Raw genomic sequence first — 26,354 nt, forward strand, 5'->3', positions numbered from 1 at the left:
TGCTGTTACAATGCAAAAATAATTAGCTCTTAAATTTTGTCCGGCTCACTCACCCCATTTCCCAATTATGTAAGGGGGATGAGGGACTGTCTCTCCTTGCACAATCTTTAGTCCTTTGGAATTAGGGGATAACATTATTAATTTCTGTTTTTTGTCTCCATCAATATGTCATCAGAAGTAGTGTCCTCCCAGTCATGATCTCAGGAGGAAAGGCCATTGGCATTACACCAGCCTTGCCTGAGTCAGAAAACAAGTACTTGTTATGCCAATACAATACTTGGCTTTGGAGACACAATGCTGCTCCCCTCCACCCTCCCTTTGGGCAGATGACCACTCTGGCCCCAGAAGCCAGATTTGGGTTCCTTTATCTGTTGTTGGAGCCAGCATGAAAGCACTTGGAGAACACCTCTGAAAGCCAGCCAGAGGTGTCCTCACATCCTTTTTGTGTGCAAGTAGGATGGCTTATTTCCATCATACATCAAAGTTTTGGAAATCAGGTAAGACAGTTGTGAGAAAAGACATCCATTACTCTTGATCTTGAAAATTAGACTGCAGAGAATGTCTTTACAAAACTGCAACTCAGAGATGTTTGAAGTTTGGCAAGAGAATTCTCAGAAGATAAAACAAATATGATCTTTTGGACCAGAGACAGACAGACACTTTGACTATTTGGTCATGCCCTTTGGCCTATCTAATGCTGCAGTTACCTTGCAAAATTTTTAATTATGTTTTTTTAGAGATTTACTAGATTCCTTTATAATAATACTCTTGGACAACAACATTACCTTTTTCACTGGGCATGAACCAACCTGAGTAGCTTGTAAAATCAGTCCCAAAGTATTTGAGTTGTCACAAACTCATATGCCAAATGAGAGAGGTGAAATTCTGAAAGGTCTACCATTGAATTCCTGGGCTGCTTCACCTCCCCAGAGGCAATGGAAATGAACTCTGAGAAATCACAGACTTGGCCCCACCAAAGACAGTTACTAGGTTTCGGTGCTTTCTTAGCTTCATTAGCTTTTATCACCAATTAATTAAAGACTTCACCAAATGATCTTCCCATTTTGCACTTACTAAAGAGGGGGATGTTTGAATCTCACCACCTCAGTTTAGATGCCTACAGTGCACATACCTATGTCTGAGCTAGACTTTGGATTCCCTTTATAGTCCCTTGAAAAGAAGCAAGTCATTTTACTGTGTGATTCATACAGCCTATTTTAGGTATGCATTTCAGCATTGTATAATTCACACCCTGGTTGCTGAGGAAATATGTGATAGTTTTAAACAGGTTTTTATAATTGTCCCATTCATAATATACACAGACCCTTCACATCAGTTTGTTGTTGAAGCAGATGTTTCTGATTTTGCTGGGGGAGTAGTGGTAGTTCAAAGACCTTTCAACCACAGCTTCCTCCTTACACTTAGTGACTGATGCTAGTTGAATTCAAGAGAATTATCTGCTATGGATGAGCTACCTGCAGCAGAGCCACTCCTGCCCAGCAGGGATGGGAACACTGAGGAGGCTAAAGTACCATGACTGCAAGACTCAACCGCTGTTAACCCACTTTGTTTCCTGATGATGCTCTTTCGTTTCATCATCTTGCATTTTTGCCCTGTTGGGAAGATGGGGAAAGCAGGCTTTGTATTAAAGAACAAGCTATCCAGCTCTGGTCTGCAGCCCTTAAAAGATCAGTTTTAAAACCACCTGGATTTTGCCAATGTAACCTGTTTAGGTCCTTCAGCCACCCTAGAGATGATTTTGCCTACTCATGGCTCATCGTCTTGAACCAAAGCAAGATACTCACGTAATATGCAAACATGAGATTGCTTACTCTGGCAGGAGACAGCTGTAAACCCACAAGGAGCTATTTGGTTCAAGGTCCGAGAAAGCTGTGTTTCTGACACAGAAGGTTGTCCAGGGATTATGAGCTTCTCACCATATTCTTTTTGACTTGCCTACCATGCCTGGGGACATCCGGGAGTGTACTATATGTGCTGAATCCTGCAAATATATCAAATCTATAGAACTAGTGATGCCCCTGCACCTTTAATTGCACAAGCTATTTCTTTAGCTAACATTTTTGATGTAAGCTTACATTTCCTACCTCCAGGGAATCAGAACAGCTTTGGCCTTATATAACGAGCTTAATTAAGACAACATACCTTCTACCCTGCACCTACCCTCCTACTATTATGAATCAGCTCAGCTTTTCTTAACTTGTAGACTTGCTGCCTACTGTGATTTCTGATTGAAGGCCTCAGATTTCATCTACGTTTTGGAAAGAACTTCTTATCCTCTCGGGAACAGAAGAGTTATTCACTGTTTCATATTCATTTTAAGGTAATGAATAAATAAGGAAAATAAACTAAACTCTGGGATGATGATTAGGCTTGTCCTGGCTAGATGATTGGGTATCTTTTATCCTGCTTGCACAATTTCCATAGCATTCCTCCATTCATTTATCTGTACAGCTGTCTGGACTGACAAGTTGAGGTCTATCAATGATTTCACTCTCAATTGAGCTAAATCATAAAGGACCAGATTTCTCAGATAGGCCATACTATGCGCTGGGATTACAGTTCTTTCTGGAAATATCAAAGGAAGTCTTTAAAGCCAAGCCAGATTTTCATTGTTGGGAGTCTCCAGCTCCATCAAAAGGAGACACAGTCTAGACAAAACACCTACAAACTTCACTCCCATCTAAAAATTTAACTGTTGTTTTTGTGGAGAGCCTTTCACAATTTCTGCTCAGATTAACCCAATAAATTACATTTTTGCTACTTTGAGTTCTTCCACTGTTTCATTAATCCCCATGAAGAGACATTTGAAAAAGCACTCCCCTTCCTCTAATCTAGACTGATGACCCTCTGGAGCGTCAAATCCAAAAAATACTGGATTCTGAGGAAGCTCATAGACAGCATTTTTTTTGGTTTGGGAGTTATCCACATTGGAGAACTCCTGGAGAGCCACTGAAATCTCATGGAAATCCTCCATCCAACAGACACATCCAACAGACATCTAGGCCAAGCCATGGTAGCCAGATGTGGTGTCTCCATGTCCTGGGGAACACCTCTCCAATAATGTTATACCTACGTGATAAACAATGAGATGTTTATATAGCCATTCCAAAAGTTTCCTGTACTCAGCTTTCAACAGCTTCTCAAAACTCTGGGTATGAACCCCTTAATGCTTCCTTCTTTGAACACTAATCCAGCCTTTTCTACCCCATAGACCTTATTTTTTCAGAAAAAAATATTCTGTTTCCATTTTGTTCTGGTTTCAGCGGTTGCTTCAGTGAAGAGGCTCAAACCCTAGAGAGCCGCAATAGTGGAGACACACAGCACAGTCTGAGAGTGTCAGGTGCGTTCTTGTAGGTTATTTTTCTCTTTCCAACTTCTTGTAAAGATGAACAGACTAGAGACATTTAAAACAGTTGGAAACGAGGAAGGTGAACTGCCAGCTGCCTACATGAGCAGTCTCTGCTAGCAAAGCTGGTGCTTAGCCATGACTTTCAGAGGACAGGCATCAGGCCACCTTTGCGGGGGCCATGAGCTCCTGCACATAGATAGACTTAATAAAATCTTGGGGTGGTCACCGTCTGCCCTGAGCACATGCATTAACCAGGAGACATGCTCTATAGTCAGAATGAGTGGAACATAAGCAAAAGAGATAAGCCCCATAGATAAAATCACATCTGAGGAATATCCCTGACACAATCACAGTCCACTGAGGAAATCACAACAGTGACTCATTCTGTTGTCTCCAGGGTAAATCTGGGAATTGAGATGGGAACACAGTACTAAAGCAGATCCACCCAATCTTGAGGCTGCCAAAGTACTGTGGTCCCTGTGGTTGACAGGTCTCTAGCCTCCATGCTGGACTAGTCCACTACATCCATGGTTTCCAGGGCTTGCACCTCCCTTACCAGAGAGCAAGCCAGACAGGCAAGTCCCAGCTCTGTATGGGATGGGTGCAGAATGGCATGAGAGCAGAATTCCCTTTCCACCGGATGCACACTTTTAATAGGTGACCTTGCTCAGTCCTGGGCATGGTACCCTCCAGGTAGAGGAAAGAAAGCTATTCCTGGGGCACAATTCTCTGCTAAGGTCATAGGTTGTTGTTCTGCCTTCCCTCTGGTAAAACCTGCTCCAGACCCCCAGGTCTGTGTCATCCACCAGCTCACCCAGATCTGTCCATCTCAGTCTGCAAGCATTGACACTGGGACAGTGCTTACCTCCACCCCACCAGATTCACAATGGTGCCAGTCTGGGAACTTAGTCCAAGACGGGTGCAAGAGAGACAATTGATTTGTACTGAGAAAACTCACAGATGGCATTAAGTCACTGAGAATTTTGGGGGAAAACAGAATTTGGGGGAAACAGAAGCTTTTGACAGCAGAAACCAGCTTGACTGTTCACACTTGGTGGAAGTTTGAAAGTTCATGTTTTGACATCCCTGCTGGTTGCTGTGGTGTGAAGTGACCCTCAAGCAGAGTGTTTCTAATTCCCTTTTTTTTTGACAGATGTGATCCAGTGCAAATCCACTTGGCTGCAGTACTTGGAGGCTGGTGGATGTGGAGGATTAAGAAGCAGGTATATGCCAAAGAGTTGGAGAACTTTACCTGGAATTAGTAAATCACCAAAGATAATGCAGATGAGACGGGTTCATCTGCTTAGATCACTCTCTACATTCTTGTAGGAGGCAGCAGAGCCAGAGGAATGCAGAACGTGCACACATCAGTAGTAATGAATTGTTCCATTGTGACACTTAATGGGAGAGTTCATTAACTACAAGGAGCTTTTAAACTGTGGGAGTTTACCCTGGCAATGGCCAAGATCTATGGGCAGGCCAGATGTTCCCTGATGCTCTCCCAGATTGGAAATCATAAGCAGAGCTTGTGCAAACCTCCCACCTCTGCCTGCCATAGGCTGGACCAACACCTGAGTGCTCAGTGATGGCTTTACTCAGCTCTTCTCAGTGCTGGTGGCTTTGAGCAGCAGATGGGGCTCCCACCCTGCCCCTTCCCTGGTCCTGCTAGAAGACAAGCTGTGTGGGACAGCACGGGGGGCAGAACAGGGGTGGGAGGCAGGACCCTGGTGTGAGGTAGTCTGTGCCTAATCCATACTCTGACTTGGAGAAGGGACTGGAACCTCCTTGCTGGGGCTGTGGTAACGTATCCTCATCTGCATGATGCCACATGCATCGGGTCTGGGTCTCCAGACTCCTGGCCATCACCTGCCCAGTGCTTGAGGGACACTGCCACCAAGTACAGCCAGCAAGAGGGGACCTGCAGGGGCTCTGAGCTGGAGAGAGCTGCCATGGACCCTCCCTTCTGCAGGATCAGGCTGCTCCTGATGTTCACTCTCTCTTCCCTGCAGCTCCAGATAGGGAACTGATGCAGATGTTGCTCCACAGGAAGGAGAGAGGACACCCTTCCAGCCATTTTTGCTCCCAGGTCCCTGGCAGCGGCAGGATGTGGGAACCTTTGCCTGCTGACAATGGATGCTGCTCCAGTGGAAAGCCCTGAGTGCCAGCCCTGCTCCCTCCCTTTCTAGATACAGATCGATGAAGGGATGACCCCAGCACCTGTGGCCCGGTCTCCTGGGAGAAAGGCAGTGAAGTGCGTGGGCCACGTCTGGAAATCAGACGCCCTGTGAGTTACTCATGGCACTCCCTCTGCTCATGCACTGAAGTATCATCTGTTCTGTCCAGACAAGTTGCACCAACATGAGCAACAACTGAAAGCCGGCAATATCCCAAGATGACGATATCTGAGAGTCAGTGCTGCCAGGATCCAGCTGCCTGAAACAGCCCTTCCTCAGAGAACATGTGGTGGGCACCGCTTAAGGAATTCAATGTGTACAGTGAAACACCTTCCCTGGCATGGAGAAGACGAGTGAAGGGGAGGTACAGCGACCATGTCAGGATCCAGGTTGATGAGAGCTACACCTTCTCCAGCCCCACCACTCCAAAGTCCACAGGGCAAACAGGTTCATGCCTGCTGTGTGCAAAGTGGGAAAGTCCTAGGTAGCACCAGGCCAAGGGAAGGTTAAATGCCAGACACACAGGTGCCACGCAGCTGGCTGAGATGAGGAGGGAGGGCACTCTGGTGTTCCCTGCACCGTCTCTTCTCTTGATCTGATACCTTGGTCACAGTTGCCTCACTGGGTAAAAACTCCTGTGGACATTACTCAGCCCTGACCTCCATGGAGGCTTCTTGTCCAACAGCTTGGCATCTGTGTTTGAGAAGGATACTGAGCAGCTGGCTTTCCTTGTCTCCGTTCCCTGAGCGGGAAGTGAATGTGCCCGGCATCTTTAACAGCTCTACAGTGCAGGACCTTTGCCAAGCTCTGATTATCCTCTGGGGAAGGGCTTCTGACAGACAGCTTGTGGCTCTCAAGATGACTTGTCAAACATGGCTGTTATGGTTTGATCCTCCATCACACCCACTATGACAAGGCTGATCTCAGCTGCTCTGAAAATGTGCAGTTTGTATCTGCTTGAACTTTGGGGCATCTCCAGGGCCTAACACAGGAATGTCCATGCTACTCCAGGGCAAAGACAGGTGTCCTCTCAGGTCTGCTTGATGATGCATGGCTTGGGTGTACAGCAATGTATCTGCTGGTGTTCTCTCCTGAAGGTCTTAATCTCACAACAAAGCAACCTGTAGCTCTGCTTCAGGCTATAGAGGCCAGTGGTCCCAGCCCTGGAGGTCTGTGGCTTATCCGAGAGCTGGGCTAGCCAAGAAGGAATGGTCAACTTTGAAACAAGCTGGATTGTGAGAGAAATAACAGGTAACAGGGTATCAAAGCTCCTCCAGTACAGCTGTGGGACTCCCTCACATGCTGAGGGAGTAGGACACCAGCATCTCCTGCAGCTAGGACAGACTATCCCCCTGCTAAGATAACTTGAAGTAATAGGATAACCAAAAGCACTCCTAGGTCTAATCATGAACCTGGTGGTTCTGGTGAAAGATCAAACTGCAGCAGAGAACAGAAGCAGCTAGGACAGCCCGAGGCACTTTTGAAACGTGATGTCACCAAGTCTGACCTCAAACAGAAAACTTCCCAGACGTTCCCTCACATCTGCCAGGCAGAAGAACATGATAATTAGCCATTAATTATTATCTGGACCTTTAGAAAAATCATGGTATGTATGGGCCCTGCCCTAAAAGGCTTGTGCTGTAACCATAGATTCATAGATTCGTAGATTGGTCCAGGCCGGAAGGGACCTCCAAAGGTCATCTAGTCCAACCTCCCCGCAGTCAGCAGGGACACCCCCAACTAGACCAGGTTGCCCAGGGCCTCGTCGAGCTTCACCTTGAATATCTCAAGGGAAGGGGCCTCAACCACCTCCCTGGGCAACCTGTTGCAGTGTTCCACCACCCTCAGAGGAAAGAACTTTTTCCTAATATCCAATCTAAATCTCCCCTTCTCCAACTTAAAACCATTGCCCCTCGTCCTGTCACCGCAGGCCTTTGTAAACAGACCCTCCCCAGCCTTCCTGTAGGCCCCCCTCAGGTACTGGAAGGCCACTATGAGATCTCCCCGGAGCCTCCTCTTCTCCAGGCTGAACAACCCCAGCTCCCTCAGCCTGTCCTCACAGCAGAGGTGCTCCAACCCCCTGATCATTGTAGTGGCCCTCCTCTGGACCCACTCCATCAGGTGGAACTCTGGGAAAGACTGTGGGACTGGAGCCGCAGCATATAAATATTACCTTCCTTTCCTCCAAAGAGTTGTGAGTAACACGGTCAGGGAGGAGGTCACATAACTGATGAACAACATTACAGAAATAATTGGATTTAAAGTGAATAAACTGGGTTGATTTATCAGGATTGGATTGTTTTATCAACATTTAGCAAAATCCTGCCCACAACAGCAACAATGATCTAGAAGATGAAGACAAACCATGTGATTAAATAAAGGATGATTTCAATCTGGCTGTGGCCATGAATTCATGTAGTGATAACAGGATCCAGGAACAGAGCCTTGACCTCCACACCAGCCTGCAAAAACCTGCCAGAGAGAAGTACAAGCAAGTGGATGCTGGAGTCCGGCAAATCGATGGAGGTGTGAAATGGTTCTAGCTGGACTGGAGTTAATTTTCTTCATAGTAGAATCATAGAGTCATAGAATTGTTTGGGTTGGAAGGGACCTTAAAGACCATCCAGTTCCAACCCCCTGCCCTGGGCAGGGACACCTCCCACCACACCAGGTTGCTCCAAGCCCCCTCCAACCTGGCCTTGAACCCCTCCAGGGATGGGGCAGCCACAGCTTCTCTGGGCAACCTGGGCCAGGCTCTCACCACCCTCACAGCAAAGAATTTCTTTCTAGTATCTAATCTCAATCTCCCCTCTTTCAATTTAAAACCATTACCCCTCGTCCTGTCACTACATCTCCTGACAAAGAGTCCCTCTCCGGCTCTCCTGTAGGCTCCCTTCAGATATTGGAAGGCTGCTATGAGGTCTCTCCGGAGTCTTCTCTTCTCCAGGCTGAACAACCCCAGCTCTTTCAGCTTGTCTTCATAGGAAAGGGGCTCCAGCCCTCCGATCATTTTCGTGGCCCTCCTCTGGACCTGTTCCAACAGGTCCATGTCCTTCCTGCGTTGAGAAGTAGCCAAGAGGTTGCTGTGTTTTGGATCTGTGCCTATGGTGATAACACACCAGTGTTCTGGCTATCGCTGAAGAGTGCACAGCATCTTTTTCCCCCTAGGAGCAGGGGGAGGCATGCAAGAAGTTGTGAGGGAACACAGCCAAGACAGCTGATCTGAACTGATCAAAAATGTTCGATATGACATCATGCTCAGCAATAAAAGCTACAGGCAAAGGAGAAGGAAGGGGATGACATTCGTGCTTATGACTTTTCCCTTCCCAAGGAACTATTACACGTGATGAAGCCCTACTTTCCTGGAAGTGGCTCAGCACCTGCCTGCGGATGGGAAGCAGGGAGCGATTTCCTTCTTCTGCTTCACTTGCACACCCAGCTCTGTCTATTAATCTGCTTTTATCTTGACCCATGAGGTTTCTCACTTCTGCCCTTCTGATTCTGCCCCCCACCCCACTGGGGAATGAGCAAGCGGCTGGGTGCGTATGAGCTGCTGGTCGGGATCAGCCCCATAAGCTTTCCTGCAGGGAAGCTCGCTGGGGCAAGGCACAGTCAGTCCTTATGTTTATTGCAACTCATCCAGTCTCCTGCACTTTTCTCCACATGGCAGCACTGCAGCCAGAGTGAGAACTGTGTTATACTGTTTTCTGATTACCCCTTCTGAGAAGTCCCAGACCATACCACCTCTTCTTTTTCTTGGACTGTAGCACAATGATCCTTGAGAAACCATTCAACCAACCTAGTCTGCCTTCCTTCTGGGACAGCCTTATCCACCTGCTGCTAAGTCTCTAATCCTAGGCTTCTTGAAAAGAAAGAGCTGAGGACATAGTCAGAGGGAAAGACTCTGCTCCCATCTGCTTCATCAGGCAATATTTCCTGTTCCTACAGCCTCACAGATAGATGTGGGCTCTATTACTGCTGCAAAACACTTGAGTTTCCCACCTAATCTGTTACCATCTCCTAGCTAGGGCTTTATTAGCCAGCACCATTCTGAGTTGTGGTTTAAGCTGAATCTTACTGTGGAGCAAACCACCAGCCAGCGAGCTCAATATATAATGGTCCATCCATACACAACCCAGACCCCAGGGCCAGAGGCAGCGTTCTCCATCTCGTTGGAGGTAACGGAGGTGGTCCCTGGAGAAGGTGCTGTGTTGGGTGAGAGAGACGGATAAACTCTTGGGATCCCGGGGGAGATATGCCTGGAGATATTTGTTTCCTCTTGCAGGAAACCGTAGTGAGCAATGAGCAAAAAACAACAGTTGTTGACACTGTCAAATGGATAATAGCATTTTATCGGAATTGAAAATTGCTGATGGTTTTCAGCCATTTTGGCTGAAAATTATCTGTGTTCAGACCAAAGACTTCCCAAAACAAAACATCATGGCTGAAAGCTTTTGAAAAATGCCTTTTGGACTTCTGGCACTTTCACGAGGAAATTTCAAAGACAGCAGCCATGATATCTCAGCCAGCAGAAACTGAGGACCCGACCCAAGGGATCCATCTTGGTTATGGGGACACATGGCAGACAGGATCCTGTTGGTCTTTCCTTGTAGTGACACAGCCCGTGTGGGCAGACTTCCCTTGTGGCACCAGTGCTGGAGCAAGTGAGACAATCCATTCATTTCTGAGCCCTTTCCCGGGGAACTACTGATCCTGCCAGCATCCTCCCTACCATAAACCAGAAAAGCCTGGGTCTCCGTGGCTAGCAAACATCCAAACCCTGCCTCCAAAGACAGTGCATGATTTATAGACTGTCCTGGGTTGAGAGACACAGGACTAGCTTTTCTTCTAATGCTGGGGAAAATTACACTTTTAGAAGATTCTAGTGTCTGAATTTGTGAAAATATTTACTTTATAGCCAGCCAGGCTCTGTGGGATTCAAGGTTAGTGTTTTCGAGCCTTGCCAGGTGCAGGGACAAGGAGGAGCAAGGCCTGGGCATTTGACCCAGGCTGGCCAACAGGAGTATTTCATACCATGAACGTCACATTCAATATAAATTAGAAAAGTTTACTGCGTCGCTGGCTCTCTCCCTGGTGGCGGCGGTCCGGACAACTCCTTGCCCCGGTGCTGGAGCCCTGAGCCCTTCCCTTCCTCCTGAAGCCATTGCGCTCCCAGTGTCTGATACTTGCTATCCACTGCTGGGAGTGCACAGCTTCCTGCTGATATAGATGGCTGAGTATAATTCCTGTATATCTTATATCAGTATCGGGATTAATACTGGTTCTTTAGTATTATTGTTAATTATTTAGTCTTAGTCTATTAAATCTATTTATACTTCAACCCTTGTGTTTCTTTGTGTTCCCCGATTCCCCTTTCCAGGTGGGGAGGGGTCATCAGGTGATAGAATAATTGTCTAACAACAATAGATTGTTATGGGCTCTCTCAAACCATAACATAGACAAAGAATCTCTGAGCATTTATGACAGTGGAGGAGGAGAGCTTCTGCATGCTGTTTGTAGTGTCTTGGCTTCTTGGCTGAAACTCACAGCCCAAGGTAAGAGATGAATACCAGCCATACTCCTCACCATGCTCACTGCCTTCTATGGGCAACGAGATGCCTGCAGGTATTTGGGCTGAGGTGCTCTCCGGCCAAGCCCAGCAATGGCCTGGCCAGGGGGTTGGGAGCTTCTCTGGTGGGACAGGCTGTTTCGGAGATGCCAAGAGTTGGCTCATGTCAGAGTGATCTCTGCTACCCTGAGTAACTAGCCGGTTTCCATTAACTGAGGCAGACTCTATGGTGTCACAAGGAAGCCACAAGACATTAGAGCGTGACGGATCTTGCCTTGTCTCATTCTTCAGTGGGTGGTCCCTACGCACCAAGAAAAGCCTTTCTTCTGCTGTCAAGTGGGTTAACAAGAGTCTTCCTGTCTCCAGCACACATTGCGCTGGAGTGCCTGGCTGAGTGGTTCACACTGAAGTGGTGGTGAGTCACCATCGCTCCCGACTCTGCTGGAGGAAAAGCTCCACTTATCAGTGAAGTTGGGAAAGAGCGGGACAGGGCTGGGGAGCTGAACCCTCCTGCCCAGGAGCAAGACCTTGTTTGCAGGAGTTTAGCAAAGGGCATACTGTACAAACTGTTGTGGATGGACCTGACTCATCACCTGATGTGAGCCAGCCTTTGCTCCGTGGCCTCCATGGTTCAGGTAGATGCCCTGCTCCTGCTTCTGCACACCTGATTTCACAAGGCACATGTAGTAACAAGGCAGGGGCAATACCTGTCCAGAAGAATACAACAATTCCCAGGAAGCAGCCTGTGTGGGATGTCTTGGTCAGAAAGCTTTGGCCACGGAACAAACTGACAGGAAGAGGAGTGGATGAAGAAGGAGCACAATAGCCTATGACATGGGGAAACCTGAGTTCCAGAGCCCAGCATCCACAGAGACCTGCCAGGGATGCACAGAACAGTCCCTGGAGCTCCTGTTTGCCAGACTGGGGCACAGCAACTGGCTCAGGCCACTCACTAGGCACATGTCTGTGGTTTACAGCCCTTCCAAAGAATTTTGGCACATGTCTTATCAGGGGAAATGTTTTTATGTCTGGATATTCAGATGCCTGGGATGATTCCTTGCTCCAGGGGTACCTCTGGTAGTTCAGGGCTGTTGAAAATCTGCCTGTCTTTATTTAGTGGAGAGTTTTGATTGACGATGCTCAGCTACGTGGCTGTGCCCAAGTCCCAGTGTCAAGGCTCTGCTCTCCAAGCAGCATCCGCTCCGTAGGTGAGGTCTGGTTTGATGTGAATGTAGCATCTAGCATAAGCATCTGGACATCTCTTGAGAAAGATTTTTTTTCCTAAGGCTCTCAAGTTGATTATGGAGTCAAATTGGCTCTGGCTGGCACTGCAGATCCTCCTCTGCTCCTTCCAAGACCACCAGGCATAAGTTACAACAGTAAGGCTGTTGAACCCTTCCTTGCAGTTTTGAATTCCTCCTTTTTGTACCTGCCAGAAACAGCATCAGGTGAGACGGAGGCTCCTTTGCAAATGTGCTGTAGCCAGTGGCACCCCAGAGGGCTACCAGCATGCAGCTATTTCCTGCACGTTCATCTCTGGCAGTTGTTCCACACCCTTATGGGAAGAGTCTGTCTGGGAGAAGCTGCCCTGCTGCACATAGTGCTGGGCCCTGTGGTGCTGTCACAGAAACAGCAAGAGAGAGGCTTAAGGAAGCTGTGAAGGCGCCTGTGTGTACACTAGCCTTGCAGACAGAATTATTCACCATCCCATCTCATAACCACAGTTGAAATGAAAGCTCTTCCAGGCTGAAGCATGAAGCTGCCTACTGGTTCATGAAACACTGCAGGAGAATGGAGGCCTGAATGCTTGAAAGGAGTCTCTGGATGCATTGGTGCAGTCAATTCAATTTGCCCCCTGGCTTGCTCCGGGGACCAGGTCCAACAGGGTAGGTTTGCTTCCCACTGGAGCTCATCAGCTAGATCCCAGTGTCACATCAGATCTAGCCTGTGCCAGCCAGAGGAGGCAGGCAGGACAGGAGAAAGCCTCCTTCAGGGAGGGGTCCAATTCTAGCAAAACAGTCCTTCCCACTGTCCTCCTGTGCCGCTGGTTGAGCTCTTCAGCAGGACCAGCTGAGTGCAGACCTGCCTCTGCGCTCTGATAGGTGACAGCCCCTGAAGCAGGAGAGCCAAGGCTTTTTCCCAAAATCTTTTGTCAGTGGAAAAACTGCAGCTGATTTTGCTTGGGTTTTCAAAGCTGATGGAAATCAGAGCAGATTAAATCCTCCCCTCACCTTCCCCAGCAGAGGCAGCCGGAGCTGCACGATGGGGTGAAACCTGATGCTGTGCAGAGCCTGGGACACAGGAAAAAATCACCACAGGTGCTGTCATGGGGACTCCCACTTCAGTGCCTGGCTTCACTTAAGTCCCCCCCTTCCTAATGAGATGTGAGTGCAGAACGGGGCAGGACAAATGACTTTGAGGCTGATGGCAAAGTCTGCGCAGAGCCACAGACCCTGTGAAGGATCAAAGCTGATCCCTGTCTTCCTTCATGCTCTGCTCCCAGGCAGCTCAGGGGAAGATGTGATTCATGGCTGGAGAGAGGATGATGAGCTCAGGATGCTGGATCTGGCCCCAGCCCTGTCCCTGCTGAAGTGCAGGAGAACCAACAAGCACACGAGCTCTCTCTGCTGCTCAGCGACACAGGGGGTTTGCTCCAGTTTCACCCCTGCTAAGAGCCAGCAGTTCCTCTACTTCTCATACTGGGTGGCTCAAGCGCCAGCGACTTATTTTGTGATGGCTACAGTCTGCCTGACAGCAATCAGAGTGTCTCACAAAGAACAGTGAAAGTGTTGGATGTCATTTTTTTCTGCAAAAGCTGCTCTGGAATAGCTCCTCCTGGAGACACCCTTCTGAGAGTCAGAGCAACTTGAATTTGGGAATCATGCCTGCATACAGGGCTTCTTCCATAAAAGCCCCGGAGCTGTCAGTGCAGGGGAGCCAGCCGGTTTTGCTTCCCCCATGTAGACAAAACCTAATTCCAGGCTGAAATTTCCTTAAGACGCATCTCATATTTCAGGATCTTTTGGTGCTACTTTCATCTCAAATCCACATATTGCAGCCCTATAATAATAATAATAGTAATAATAATAGCAATAATAATAGCAATAATAATAATACCTTTTGTATGTACATAGCACCTTTCATCCAAGGATCTAAGTCACAATTACAGCCCCACACATTCCTGTATATTACAGCCCTATAATTCTAAGACTACTCAAGTATCCAGACTTCAAAGGGAATGTGGATTTCCCCTCCAGCCCAGTCACGGTGCCCAACATGCTGGAGTCATTTCAAAGGTGTTTCGAAGGTGCCTTGGCAGTAGCCAGAGATAGTCAGAAGATCCAGAGGAGCTCTCTGAAGCTGAAATAAGCTTTCGTGGATACCTTCCTCCCCTCTCCCGGCCACTCGCTAGTCTCCCTGGAAAGTCAGCACAGCCCTGGGATGAGGATGATGCTCCCATGAACCCCATATGTCTGTACAGTGGGAGGTGAAAAGATGGAAACAGTGTTGAAAGGCAAAAAACATGATGACACAAGCTCAGACAGGTGACTTTCCAGGTCAGGCAGAACCCGCAGTGTTTTGCTCAAAAGTAAATTCACAAAAAAAGAAGGGCGAGGAAGATGGTGAAGCATTTAATTGTAAGCTCTTTTTTGTTTTTGTTTTTTTTTTTAAGGGTTTAAAGACTTTCAAGTAACTCAAAAATGAAGTAAAGTATTCCTTTTTGGGTCAAAGCGAAATGTTTCCGGGATACCCAGAGCAAACATGGTTTGGTTTGGTTTGGTTTTAATTGCATGGGAAACCTGGAAAAAAAATCTATTTGTTTAACCCAAGCCAATCTTTGCCCTCCTTTTTTGGTTTAGTCAAAGAGCTGAAATATCTATTATTTACCCCCATACATTCAGGAAGAAGTATGCTAAAAGCAAGGTGGCTTCCTACAGAAAACAGATTATATTGAAGAATTGGGGTTTCCAGAAGCTCTGGTCAAGCTGCAGTTTACCAGCTGGGTTCACTTCCTCTCTGGAGTTTGCCAGTGCTGCCCACGAGCTTTGAAACAGCTGCTGGATGCGGCTCCCGAGGAGTATTTCAGTAGCTGCACTGACTTGTGGCTGCATCCGTAAGCAAGGAGTGATGAGGTCACTGGACATGAAAGGCAGGCTACAAATCTGAGAGTTTAGGGTTGTTTTTCTTCATGTTGTGGCTGAACAAATGCAAAGCTCAAGAATTTTTTAATAAACTTTTAAAAGATATTTTAGCTCGAGAGGTCCAGACATGTGGCTGAAAAGTGCTGAGAGTCTCCAGCTCTTCTATAGCACTTTTTTAATCAGCCGATCTCAAAGAGCATTGCAGAAGGGTTTATTATTAGTGTTTTGAAGATTGGGAGACTGAGGCACAGGAAAATGAGAGGACTTATTTGGGGTAAACCATGAGGCTGGGACAGAGCTAGAAAAACAACCCAGGTTTCTTGTGCTGCACTCCAGTCCTCTGTATCTCCCACCTCCACCATGCAAGGGAGCCAAAGCTCATGGGGCACCTGTCTGCTCCCAAAAGTCTGAGTCTCTGTGTCCTTCCATCTAGGAGACGCCCTTTCCACGACGCATGTGCAAGGTGGTCAGTGGAAAGTCATCCCTTGGAAAAGGAGTGGTGATACCCCATGGTATCACCAGATGAGCCAGAGCATGGAGGAGCAGGGCAGTTTCCACAGCGTGTGCTAGCTCATCTTGGAAACACCACACTAACCAGCATGGGCTGCAACACATTTCCTCTCCCCTTTCTTCAATAAATCAAGGCTTCCAGCATTAATTCTTTTGTCACTAATAAATCTTGCGCTGTCTTACACCACATGAAAGCACAAAACCACCTTAACTGACAGGCACTTCCCTGTGCAGGACTGCAGCTGCAAACACAACCTGCAGCACAAGAACCTGCTGGTTTGGCCCTGAGCTGAAGTGAAGGTGGAGGCAGCCCATACAGCAAGGCTCCCCCTGTGCTCAGTAAAGCCCTGCATGCTGTTGCCAGAGCACATGTAAAACCGCTCTGTGCAACAGGCACCTCATTAATCTGTGGAACTCATTGCCACAGGAAATTAGTGCAACATCAAAAGTCTTACCTGCACCTAAAATCAAGATCCTGTCCTGGTTGTGATACCCTTGGTTCTGCAAATAGAACACACCTGACCCTAGAGGTATGTCTCTGTCCTTTGGTACCTGGGGCACATGCTGCTCAGACAAGTGACCTTTCATTCTTGGGACAGAGCCTTGGGACAATATCTGGGACAACATCCGACAACTCCCATGCCCCTATGTACAGGGAGAAGAAAGACTTACAGTGCAGCTACATGACACTGCACCTCATTTTCCCTTTGGGAGATGCTGACTGAGCAGCAGCAGAAGCACTATTTTCATGTCCATAGTCAGACTGATTCAGAGTGCTGTCTGGAAAGCCAGTGGAATGCTCACACAGCTCTTGCCTTTCTCAGCTCCCAGGAACTGGAAGCTGGTGCGGACACTGCCAGCTCTGCAGCAGCTGCTGCTGGGAGCAGCTGCAGAAACAGGGGTAAAGCAAAATTGCAGAGATTGTTCCTTACAATGAGAATTTCTTCTCGTGTTCTCTGGAAAGAAGAAGACGAATTTCTGTCTAAAAGTGCAAATGCCTTTCCTGCTGGTTTCCTGCATGCAAAAATGAAAATTTGCTTTACTAAAGTTAAAAAATGCCCAGAATTGGGAGTTCTCTTGAACTTGCAAGATGCAACTACGCTCAGAGTCATCTCTGCACCAGATATTGCCTCATTGGGAAGGTGATTACTGCCTTCACATCCTGCAGGTCCCTGAGACCCCTGGTGCTTGGCCACACCATCACAACGCCAGCAGCCACTGTGGCCTTGGCTCAACTCATTGCTCCATGCACAAGGCACCGCTGGTGTTGGGAGGTGGCACCAGGCAGGTGGAATATCCTAGGGGCTGGTGGTCTGCAGGGCTCAGTGTCACATTATAGAATCATAGAATCATAGAATCGACCATATGTGTGTGGGGCATCCTCCCAACAGCCCCCCCGCCATCATGCATGCACACCCCTGCTCTCCCACTCCTTATTCAGCAGAGGAGACCACGTTTCCACTCCCTTTCTACTCCTTCCATCCCTTATAGGATGATGTGGTGCTTGGGTTTCACCTTCCCTTTGAACAAAGGGGAATGTTACTAATTGGTGCCCCACAAGGATGTTCAGTGCTGGAAACTATCCTGTCTCCCTGGGATCTCTTTGCAGTGGGACCTGTGGCTGCTGACAAGAGGAGACAGCAGGTACCTTGAGCAGGTCCTACCCTTACAGGCTTGTCTGACTTGCCCTTTCCCATGGGGGCTGCTTTTCATTCCCAAATCCTTCAAAGAGGTTTAAAAAGGTACAGGAAGGACTGCAAACATGGCAAATGGAGAGAGAGAGCTGCTTATACCTCAGAAGACTCATCTGTCATCCCATGGAGGGGAGGAGGCTGGAGAGCTGCCCTCTTTCATCACTGTCAGCAAAGTCTGTGCTGGCAGATCTGGAAAAGGTTTTGCATTACCCCTTCCTGGATCCTTGATACATCTCTGCAAGACTGGAGGCACCATGTGAGCTTCACTGTGTCCTCCCTTTGCTCCCCACCATTGGCACAGCTCCTGCCTCCTCTGGAGCAGGACCCTGGCTCTGTTTTGACTTGGCTGCAATGCTAGATGCCTATGCTTGGTCCTGCTTTTCTTCATGAAGGCTGCTTCTGTTCTCTCTTCAGCTCTGCAAACTCAAGTCCTTCTCCAAGGTGGAGCCTTCAGGCTCTTCCCATCCCTGACAGTTCTTCCCTATCCCTATCCCTTCGCACCACCTTTTGGAGCACTGCTGTGGTGATCCCTGTCCCATCCTTGGCTCCCTGGCCCTAGCTCCTCCCTGGCTCCCCACAGCCTCTCCTGGCTCCCTGGCACCCAGGCAGGACCCTGTGCTGCCTGCAGGGACCTCAGCACTGGGCTTCCTTCCCTGCCCCTTTTCCCAGAGCTATTTCCCTGTGATCCATGAAGGTGGCTCATTTCAATGTCCCCAAGGAGCCTGGCCCCTGTCGGATGTCTCAGAGCAACCAAGAGGAGGAGCATCTGTCTGTCCCATGGATGGCCAGCTTACTGAGACCTAGCCCAGCTCCTCCAAAGATGGACCTGGGAGAGCAGTTTGTTCCACAGTAGTGGAGGCATTTTGGCACCCCAGCTGAAGGGTCTGGGCTCAAAGGCAGCGGCACCCCCTGCCCTGCTGTTGGCAGAGGTTGCTCCCCCTGAGAAAGGGTGATGGGGCACCCTCAGCCCCCACTGCAGGGAGCTGGGAAGTGCCGCGCTTCCCTTTCCCTCCTCCACTCTCCTGCTGCTCCCTGACCCAGGCAGGTGCAGAGGGGGAGAGGCATCTGCAGCTCCATTGCTGCCTTTTGGCACCAGAGCTTCTGCCAGAATCAAAGAGCTTTTCAAAGAAAACCCTAAACTCCTTTAATCGCCAGCTAGAGCTCCTCCCGCACAGATCTAAGGGCCATGAGCTCAGTGTTTTCATTGCCCTAGGCAGATTTATGAGCTTATTCTTCAAGGAAGGGAGGGAGAGAGGGGAGGCTGTGGCATATTACTTAGCCTGGGGGGCGGGCAGGGAGGAGAGGGGGGAGGATGGAGGAAGGCATTTGCAGTGGAAGCGCACTACTTGCAGAAAGCCCGGCTCTGCTGCAGGCAGTGCTCTCAGGCGTGGAGGAGAGGCACGGCAGGATCGGATGCGAGTGAGGAGCAGCCTGATGCGGCTGAAGTCCGGAGCATGCGGAGGGTGATCAGCTGCTCCCACCCAGCCAGAATCCCTCATGGTGGTGCCAGCTGAAGGGAGCGTGTGAGCACGGCATATCTGCTGCCACCCAGCTGCGCTCCATCTGATGGACGAGACCAGGAGTGGGGCATCCGACGGATGGGACCAGGAGTGTGGCATCCCTCAAAGTGTGAGCGGAGAGACTGGTCACCCCCAGTCCCAACCAAGCGGTCCTAGTTGAAGTTTGCAGAGCAAAGGAGGAGGGAGGGGGCTTTGCTGGTAGTCACAGGGGGCTGTACCCCCCGGAGCATAGCCCCATCCCATGCACATTGGCTCTACCTGCCCCGCTGCGCTGCCTTCGTCCGCACACCTGCTCCCTCCTCGCCAGGGAAGGCAGTGCTCGCTGCCAGCTCTGGAGCAAGTGCAGGAAAGGTCTGGCTGCTCCTTCTCCCACAGAGAGACCTGGGATCTGGGATGGGGTAGATCCTATGTCTCACCTCCTGCAGCCTGACTCAGACAGGGCCCTACCAAGAAGTGGACATCTGCTCACATCCAGCGCCCCAGACACCCCGCTGACACTTCCCAACAGCCCTGCGAAGGAGGCCGCTTTCCATTTGACCTCAAATCAAACCTTGGGAAGGTCTCAGCCATGACCTGTGGCACTAAAGCCACAGCCCAGCCCTCCGCCTCATCACTCACAGCACCCCCTGTCACAGCTGGAAGAATTTGGGGGCTGCAACCCTTGTCGTGGACCAGTCACTCTCCAGAGACCACAGTGTCCCGTGAATCGCAGCAGTACCCACGCTGGGATAACAGCAGCCAAGTAAATCAAAACACTGCTGGACCCAAAGCTCATGATATCAGGAAGTAAATGGGAACAAAGCTTATGGCAGAGAAGGGGGCTGGGAGATGATTAAGCAGGAGGAGACAGGAAGAGCTGCCATGAACCTGAAAGCGTCGTCTCTTTGGAAATTGAGAGGCTTCAGTATTTCCTTTCCCCTGAACCCAGAACAAAGAGCCAACATGTCAGTATTTAGTACAGAACAAAAAAAAAAAATCAATATATGGTGTTTTAGAACCGTCAAGATGCTTTGATAATTTTGAAGTCCTGCAATGTGAATATTAACTTGCCTACAGATAAATGTAACACCAGCAGGTGAAAATATGTAAATGGAAACTTTTCTTTTAAAAAACCACCATGAAGTGAAAACGTTGAAATAATCTCTCTTGATTCAACTTGTTACTACATTTGTCCCATTCACAGTCCCATGAACACTGATGCATTTTCATTAAGCTTTTCCTTTTCAATGAAATGAGGTATTACATGGTAAATCATCCCACCAAATGTGCTCGTCAGGCAGCTCTAGGACTCCCCTGACTATTAATGGTCCTGCAATTCTGGCTTTGCTCTGAGCACCACCAACCTCCCTGGGACACTGGTTCCCTCACCACTACTTTTTCTGCTTGCTGGGTGGTTCAGCATGTTCCTGCTGCTCTGCCCTGAGCCTCAAGCCCAGGCACACCACAATGCACCATCTGATGTTATGCCTGGTGTTTTAGGGGTTAAAAACAAAAAGGTCCCTCAAAGCTGCTAATGGTGAACATAAACCCATGAACCCACTTCAGAGTGTGTGTCAGAGTCCAGCTGTTCTAATGCCTCTCACCAGCCTTATCTTCCACATCTGGGGCCCCAAGCTCATAAACATTTCTCCTTGTTCCTGCTATGGCTGCTGCTCTCCCAGGCATGCGGGGCGTTTCTAGGGGCAAGACTGTGCACTTCTGGCCATATGGGGTCATTTTTCATTAGTCTTCCAGCAGGGAAGAAGATCAAGCAGAGAGACAACCCTTAACGCGTCAGTGTGGCCACCAGGACCTGGAGGTGGCTTTGGAATTCCTGTGCTCTGTCACGTCTTGAGAACTGGAAGGGTCTGGGAGCTCTTTGGGGTGAGTCTGCACCTTTGTGGTGTGTTTGGATGAGTCCTGGTGCAATGTTTGGGCTCCTGTGGTGACCATGGCATGAGGAAGAGGCTGTGGATGGGCCTTGGCACTGAGCATCAGCCACAGGATGGTCACTCACTACTCTTTGCAAAATTACCCGGGGCAGGAGAGGAGCGATGCCCCCTGGAAAGACTTAATTTACACCTTGCATTGGGATTCAGTGCTCTCTGCATTTTTGGCTGCTCCATCTGTCTCCCCAGTGTGTGTGACTCTAATCCCAAAGGCACACAGAGGTCCCTGTCATCCCTTCCCTGCAGGAGATGCCATCTCCTTCTCAGCCACCTGAAATCCACCAAAGCCACTTTGCCCAGCCATCCCTTCAGCCCTAACACCCCTCCCTGCAGCTGCAATGCCTGCCCAGGTTCCTGCGATCAGCCTCCAGTCCTGTCCTTCTACTGGTGCCCCAGCTCCTCTGGCAGTTCTTGGGGTGCTTCCCATCTCAGGTTGGCTGTGGTGGGGGCTTCCTCTTTTTTCCCAAGGAGGGGGCTGCAGCGGGGCAGAGTCTGGGACAGACAATTAGGGAGGGCTTAGGGCTGAGGGGAGCTGCCTTCAGCATCGCGACTTGTCTTGCTCCAGGCGTCAGCTGAGGCTCAGGAGTGAACCTTCAAACCCTGCTGCCTCAGAGTTTTGTGGGTGCTTAGGAAATGCAAATATCAAAAAAGAGGCATCTTCCACTCACTCTCCCTGCAGTAGATGCAGCATTTTTTGACCCCGGCACTGACTGCCCAGCTTCATGTCAGAGCGTCCCTGCCTCCTCTGGAGCCCTGTCACAGGTCCACATGGCACCTGATCCCAGAGGGTAGCTCTGGAGAGAGCATGGGTGATGTGGAGCCCTGGCCCTGGACTCCCAGTGGGATGTTAAATTCCAGGCAATGGCTCAAAATGTCTCTGCAAGGTGAAAACAGTCCTGGGAGCTCCTGATCCTATTCACCTCAATGGAAATAACGTGGGGAACAAGAAGCTTACTGTCTGGGCATCCTCCTGAGATGCCCGGTGATACTCAGGAGTAGCCAGAATCTCTGCTGCTCTTTCTTCCCTCAAATCCTGCTGTGACAACAACAGTCTGACAATCTCATCAGCTGTCTTGGGCCTGGGACAAGGACACAATGGTCACCAATTCTTCTGGGGATGGGGCACAGAGCAGGGGTAAAGCCTGACCCCTGCACGGTGCTGTGGGGACCTGGAACCCCGGGGAAGAGGAGGATGGCTCCTACAGATGAGCTTTGAGCCATGGCGCTAATGATGCCTGGTATCCTACAGGTTTGTGTCCTTCATCCATCACTTCCACTGCAGTATCCCCAGTACCCTGCATGCTCCCCTCTCCCACATCACGACACTCCCTGCTCTGCCCGTGTCCCATGCACTGCTCATACAAGTAGGTTTGATCAGTCTTCACAAGAGAAGGTGAAATGGAGGAATGTTACTGCTCTCTTTAACTACCGACTGGGAGAGTGTAGAGAAGACGGAGCTAAACTCTTCTTGGAGTTGTGTAGGGGAAGGATGAGAGGTAATGGGCACAAGCTGGAAAATGGGAAATTGCAATTATATATTAAGAAAAACATTTCCCATGAGGATGGTCAGAAATGGGAAAAGAGTGATGGAATCTCAGAGATACTCAAAACTGTACTGGACAAGATCCTGACCAATCTCACAAGCTGGACCTGTTTTGAGCAGGAATGCAGATGAGAGACCTCCAGAGGTGTCTTCCTGCCTAAGCTATTTTATGATTCTGGGCAATCCTTTCAGTTCCTCCTTGTGTCCCCTTTGTCCAGGCCGGGCATAAGGCAAGATGTGTCGTTTCCAACCTATATGTGTGCAGGTTGGCCAGGACGTGTGTGTGCTGTCTCGCCAGCTGACCTGAATGCATGACAATGACACTACTGTTGTCACCTTTCCATCTGTGGTTACTACTGAGGGTGTCCTCTGCTGACTACAGGCACTCCATTTCTTTGAGCCCCCTGTTTCCTTCCCAGCTGTGGTTGGAAAAGCCAGCATGTCCCCAGGAGGGATCTGGCAGGCACCATGGTCTCTTTTCTTTGGTGAAACAGGAGCAGCCTCAGCAAACTGAGAGTATCCCTTCACCTCCCAGCATTGCCCCCAGACCCCCTTGCCAGGGGTTGGTAGCCAGATGCAGGGACAGCAAAGGGGGGTCAGGATGCCATCCCGGGGCAGAGGTCTGAGCTGAGCACCTGCACCCAACCACAGCCGGTTCCTAGTGCTCAGGCAGTGGGTGACGGGCATGGGGACAGCTGGGGACTGAACTCCTCCAGCCCATGCAATGTGGGACTTCGACATCCAGGGGAATCTGAGGTGGGGTTGCTCAACCAGGTCTCACACAGGGTTTGCAGTAGTGCCAGGGACTGAAGCTAAGCTAATACTCCGGGCACCAAGTATCTCTTCCCATTTTCCTGTCCTCCTCCGTGCCCCTTTGTGCATCTCCTCTCTGCTGCACAGGAGCCTTCCCCTTTGCAGCTCCAGTCTCCTTATGCACTCTCAGTTTGCTGCCATTGTCTCCAGAGAGTCCCCATCAGCTCCTGCCCCAAAGGAACTCTCCTACATGTGGTGCTGGCCATGGAAGGTGGAGATGTGATATTTGACACACTGCTGTCAGGATTCACTGGCATATCAGCTAAAGGTTAAATCTGCTCTCTGAATAGCTCAGGTCTTTCATGTTGATACAGGCCCTAGGGTCTCTGGATGTAGCTGAATAGGAGAGGGTGTGCTGACCTTTAGCATTTCATGGCTGGACTCTAAGGCCAGACTAAGACACTGTTCAAATATGTCATGCACTGAGAAGCTCTTTGCCATCCCCCATGTGATGAACCAGGCAGGATGGTCTTTGCCGCTACAGAGAAATAGGCTGTTAGACCCAGGATGAGCCCTGATCGAGTTCAGGCTGCCCGCAGGAGCAGTGCAGATGTGAGACCTGTCAGGTAACATGGACAACCCTCAGCTGAGCTGGCTTCCTGGGCTCTCTCCAGGGCTGCCAAGGAGACACCAGCATGTCTAAGTGCCTAGTGGAGAGGTGCCCCCGGGAAGAGGTGACTTGCGTCTCTCCCATCTCCCTGACCACAGCTGCAATCTCACCAATGATGCCTGGATTGGAGAATCTTGGGTCTGGATGGGTGAGATCAGGTTCAAGTTGAGAGAGGTGCAAGAGTGAGCAAGGACAGGGTTCTTGGAGAGAGACAGGCATGGCAGAGGCACAGCATTGTCAGGATGGGGCTTGACTGTGAGCTCATTAGTGGTGAGGCAGTGTCTAATCAGAGGTTATTATGAGGATCCTTTATTTTACACCTGAGGGAGTCCTACGCTTTACAGAAGGGAGCACCAGTAATTTGCTTAGAAGACAGGGCATGGAGCAAAGGAGCTGGAAAGTTTTGGGAGCAGCTGCCCTTCAGCTCCATGCTCTGCGTTGCCATTACAGGGCTTGCTTTTCAGCACTTGCAGCTCTCCAAAAAAATCTAGGCATTTCTTTACATATCTGAATTTGGATTTAAAGCCTGAATTTACATTAAGAGCTTAGATCGCCCAAATATCCATACTTTCTACAAAATTTATGCTGATCTGCTTTGAAAAACCAGCCCTGACTGCACACCTTAAAACTGAGAAACTAACCTTACGTGACTTACTGAAGGTAGCCCAAGAAGGTAGTGACAGAAACAGGGCTCTCCGGTCCTCCTCCAATAATTCCCAGTTGATCCTGCCTTCCTCCCCTGTTACACCTCATTTGTTCATTCACAGGCAAAGTTTAACGGATAAGCAGGAAACGCGTTGTTTTTCTCCACGGCCCTAAGGGGAGGAGGAAAACTCTGGACCCTCCGACACTTCCCTAGCTCGATCCCATGGATTTTGCACCCGGAGGGTCCGGCAGGGTGCTGGGCTGGGAGGTGGCACCGCCAGCGCCTCTGCGGCAAAGGGCTGTGGCTGGCGCCACCGTGTGAGCGCAGCGGGGCGGCGGAGAGGCACCGGGGGCGGACGGTTCCCGCAGCGGCGGCTGCTGCGGGGCTGTCCTGAGGACCGATCCCAGCGAAACCGAGACCTCTGCGGGAACGGCCGCAGGGTCACCCGCCGCAGCAGGCCGGGAGCATCTTTAAGCACCTGCCCGCTGGGGGCCCACGCACAAGGGGTCTGCGGCCCCTGCTCCAACCACCATGAGCAGGGTGGCGATGAGAACCATTTAACGTTGAAATGTCCCTGGCTTCGTGCAACGGAGCTCTCTGCAGCTCCCAGCCCAAGGGACGATTCTGCAGAAATGATGGGCAGCGTGTTCTCTGCAGAGTGGGAGCCACGGGTGCCCTGTCTTGCCGTAACTGCAGGGTGCCTGTCAGGGCAGCCACTTGTCCTTGCAGTAGCATCAGTGCTGCAAAGCTCTGCAGCCTCCCACACTTACAGCCCGCGTGGTTTTAACCACCTCTATCAAGACATGCTCAAGAGCTGTAGTGACTTTTCACTCAGGCAGCTGGCTCCAAACTGAGCCCCGGAGTGTGTGCAGGGGCAACGGCTCTATACAGGACACACCTCATGTGACAAGTGCTCTGTGGTCCCCTCTCCCAGGAAAATACAGCTTGCATTACACACTTCTCTTCATCTTTCATGCTCTCCAGTAAAAATCTTCCTTTTCTGTCATATTTCTTTCTCAGCTGACCCACTACAGCTCTGGCCATTCAATGCTTGGCACAAGACAAAGCAACGTGCTCCTCAGGCAAGCAGGATAAACAGAGAAGCTCTTATCCAGCTGTGGCACCTTCAACTTGGCTTTGTAAAGCCCTTCCTGAATGGGTCAGGGTGCTTAGCTTTAACACAAGCCCTGTTTCAGCATGATGAGCACAAAATTAACGTCCCCAGCACTGCCTGGGGGCTACCAGTTGTCCTTAATCACTGTACTACACACAGCTTACCTTGGCAGCACCTTAGCTGCATCCCTAGCTGGGAAAGCCAAGGTCCTCACCAGCATACCTGCCACACAGCTGAGGTTGGTGGCTGCAGCACTTTCTGCGAATAAACAGACGAAGCATCTTTCCCAGCGCACGCCAGGGCCAACCTGTCTCCCTGAGAGAGGCGCTTCCTCTCCAGGTAAACCAAGAGATCTTTCCACGGAGTCCCTTGCTCTTCCTGGGGATGTCCTCAGCCATCACTACTCAGATGGCCCCACTGAGACCATCTCTGGGGCTAGAAATGAACCCACCAGTCCTTGTGGTAGTTTAACCCTTTGGGGTATTAATACCAGAAAGGATGGGAAATATTTAGATAATTAAGAACTTTTGTTAAAAAAAAAAACCAAAAAAACAAACCACAAAAACTTACCAAAGTCCTCACACCTCTTAAAAGACTTTAATATTCATTTTAAAGAGGCAACTTGGGCACTGCTGGTGGCCAGTTCAACCCAAACCCCCCAAAGCCATGAGTTATCACAGCTATTGAAATGTTTGACAGAAGGATCCCAGAACAGTTTGCA

At 49.7% G+C, this 26,354-nt stretch overlaps 1 protein-coding gene across 1 annotated transcript in view; it reads right to left on the reverse strand.

Annotated features, from left to right (window-relative positions):
* Positions 1 to 26,354, reverse strand: part of LGR6 (leucine rich repeat containing G protein-coupled receptor 6) — a 148,180-nt gene that overhangs the window by 121,128 nt on the left and 698 nt on the right. The gene's annotated exons all lie outside the window — the stretch shown is intronic.

Source organism: Numenius arquata, chromosome 24 (genome assembly GCF_964106895.1).
Source record: "Numenius arquata chromosome 24, bNumArq3.hap1.1, whole genome shotgun sequence".
Classification (NCBI taxonomy): domain Eukaryota; kingdom Metazoa; phylum Chordata; class Aves; order Charadriiformes; family Scolopacidae; genus Numenius; species Numenius arquata.